Source organism: Cynara cardunculus (genome assembly GCF_001531365.2).
Source record: "Cynara cardunculus var. scolymus isolate 2C chromosome LG 5, CcrdV1, whole genome shotgun sequence".
Taxonomy (NCBI): Eukaryota; Viridiplantae; Streptophyta; class Magnoliopsida; order Asterales; family Asteraceae; genus Cynara; species Cynara cardunculus.
Genome location: NC_037532.1, coordinates 32,454,847 through 32,458,264, shown reverse-complemented (window position 1 = coordinate 32,458,264; position 3,418 = coordinate 32,454,847). Strand labels below are relative to the sequence as shown.

The following is a 3,418-nucleotide window of genomic DNA, read 5'->3' as shown; positions in this document are numbered from 1 at the left end:
TAATAATTTTAAAACTTATTAATATTTTATTTATAATTAATTGTAATAAATAATAATTAATATTAATGAAGGTTATAATTAAAAAAAAGTGATAATAAACCATCAAAACGCTACTACAAGTAACGTTTTAATAAGCTAGCTTATGTGCATGCACTCACATAGCTAGAAAATAAGGTTAAATTATAAGCTAGCTTATTTTTACCGAAAATACCTTAGGGGTGTTTGGGATTGCTTATACAAAAAACTTTTTGACTTTATTCCGGTGTGGCATCGATAATAAACAGTTTTGAGTGTTTGGATAAACAACTTATACCGATGCCAAACCGGTAATAAGGAGTTTCTAAAGAAGTTAACTTTTCTAACTTATAATAAATTGATAAATGTTTTTGTAAAAAAACATAATATGTTTCAAATAAACAATCCCAAACACCCCCATCATTAAACAAAGATAAAGAAGACAAAAAGACATAAAAAAACCATCCTTTTCCAAAACGTTTGTCAATCAATCTTCTTTGTCCATATTATACTCGCACTGCCCACACCACTTATTTTTTTCATTTTGACAACTTTTCATTCTTGGAGGGTGTGAGTTGTAATGAACAGAAAATAGAAGGGCCTAAAATGAAGTTCATTAGAATCTGGCATCTTCGAAGCCGTGTAAGTCACTGACTCTATTTACCGACTTTCTCATCATCGCCACTTTAGCCAGTTTGTCAGCCACTCTCCAAGCCGATGTCGGCGTTAACGGCTCACCTTTCTCGTCCGCATATGCTGCCATTTCCACCTTCCCTCTTCTTCCAAGTTGCTGAGCCTGAGCTTGAACCTTGCGCCGCCGTTGAAGTTCACTTAACTCGGCTTCTAAGCCGAGCATAAATTCGTTACCGGGAGCCGGATTGGACTGTTGCATTAAGGCGCGAGCAGAGATAAGCATGTGGTACGCGCCAATTAGATCATTTCTCTCTGTAAGCCGTCGTGACTCGGCTAAAGCTCGAGTGGTGATGAAGAGGTTTCTCAGCCGTTGGATGGCGGGGGACGATGATCTGACGGTGTTGGGCAGAGGTACAACCAAAGCCAGTGGTTTACGGTAAATAATTTCCTGACTCGATAATTTGTAACTGCATCGGACTGATAGTTGCCGGTGGGACCTCGCCGTCGGCGATGGCACTTTCAATTCAACCAACAATTCTCTTTCTTCATCAGCCAACAACTCACCAATTCGAACGGTACCGGATCCAAGAACGATCGGTTGTGGCGTACGTGAATAAACAGCCGCAATTGTCGCCGGAGCTGAACCGGAAACAAATCCTAGATGCAGTCGGAGATCCTGAACCACCACGCTCAGTAAATTTCCGATGTATTTCGCGAACACGTGGTCTTCAGTTACGGCGAGCTTCAGTGAATGTATGGGAATATCGAGCCGCGAGTGAGAGTAACGAGTCGATGAAACGGAGGATGATTGATCGAGAACTTCGGAAAGGACGATGACAGTGGCGACGGGGTTTTTCTCCCGTCGATCTACTAGAACTTTTATGGCCTTCTTCACGGCGTCTTTTGAATTTGAAGAACCTTCCAGAACGGCCATGGCTTCCACGATACGACGCGCAGCTCGCCGTCCGCTCGTTGTCATCCTCGTCAACGGCAATAACCTTTTAGAATAGGACGAGAATGCGACAATTGATAGTCGATCTAAGGATGACAGCGATGAAACAATTGATCTCATTGCTCTTTTGATCATCTGCAGGTTTTCACTTGTCAATTTACCGCTGACATCAACGACGGTGACCAAATCGACTGGAGCTCTGCTTTCTGTTTTTTCTAGTGCTTCCGGAGCTTTCACCCTCAGAACAATCGCGTACGTCTCGTGTCTCCTGGAAGCAGCGATCACAGCTGCCTCCGGTAATAGCCGAACTTCAACATCTCTTGCATGATCGACGATAGGAGTGTTATTGCCTCCATCGCCATAAAATCCTTGAAACTCTCCGATAGAGTCTTCATCGCAATTTTCATCAGATTCTGGTATTGGAATGAAGCGAGCTTTTGGAGTCAAGGACGCTAACGGTTCATCATCGTTATAAACCTTCAAATCAGGTCGTAACAATTGCTGTTTTGGAGATTCGTTCTTCACGACAAAATCATCCCTGAGACTCGTAGCCAGCTTTTGCCTGGTCTTTTCTTCTTTCTCGACGAACAGATGTTTCTGACTGTTCTCGTCTACAGACAACAGAGGCATATCCTTCCATAAACAGCTACACACCGGACAAGCAAGGCTCCCTTGTTTCTTCACATGATCGGAGATGCACGGGAAATGAAAATTATGAGAGCACTCCGCCGTGAAGGTTGCCATTCCTTGTCCTCTCTTCACGCTCTGCAAGCATAATCCGCATCTACTCTGCAGATTCAGAAACCATATGGTCATCATTTTGATAACGGTGAAAGGAAAACCATTACTTCCAAAATGTACAAAGTTCAAAGGAGTATAATCTTACCGTGCACAGACGTAGGCTGGATTTGAGGAAAGAGAAAGGGGAAGGAGAGCGAGGCGAAGAAGGATTCGATGACCGAAGGAAAAACCGTGGGCTGTTCTTGGTCTCGCAGTGAAGCTCAGGACTGATAGGTACTGATGGCGACGGAGCTGGTACAGTGGCGGTGGTTCGACAACAGTGTCTTGGGTTAGAAACCGAGTGAGATCGGAGCCGAGGCGTAGAGGGATTTGAGGAAGAAGTAAAGAAAGCAAATCTGCTACCAGATTTTGGAGTAGTAGTAGAACTTCTGCTAATGCCATTTTCATACTCATCAAGCTCTTCCATGGAAGATATAGTGGTTGAATCGGTTTCTTGAGGAACAGATGTACAGAAAGCTCTTCTCCATCCTAACACCATTTTCAAGTAAGTTTTCTCAAAATCGAATTATATATCTTTCTGCTCTTATAATCAGATTATATGATGATGATGATGAAGATGAGATGGGTATAAGAGGTGGTAGATTTAAGTTTAACCAGCCATCATGAAAACCCTGTTCTTCTTCTTCTTCTACTACTTCTTCTTCTTGCTTATATAAAATTTTGATTTAATTCTAAAATAGAAGAAGAAGAAGAGGATATGGACAAGTGGCAGGAGGCTTTTAGGTTAGGAGGTGAAGAGTGTTTAATTTCATGAAATCATCAGCGCTGGAATGACAGGCTGGTTTATAGGGATAGCTGATTCATGCTACCAAGTCAATGCCCTATGCCTGTGCCTATGCCTACGCCTTTTTTTTTTTTTTTTCTAATTTCAATTTAAAAATTATTTGTTTATCTCTTAATAGTTTTATTAACAGATAACTTCTAAATTGTTAAGATGTAAATCTTGTTTGGCAAAAAAAATATGCCTCTTAATGGTTACAAAACATTCTGAATGATTTTATATCATGAAACTCTCTT

The 3,418-nt window shown here is 41.4% G+C and overlaps 1 pseudogene; it reads right to left on the bottom strand.

Moving 5' to 3' along the window:
- Positions 1 to 487: 487 nt before the first annotated feature.
- Positions 488 to 3,039, bottom strand: LOC112513012 (annotated as a pseudogene).
- Between the last annotated feature and the right edge of the window lie 379 nt (positions 3,040 to 3,418).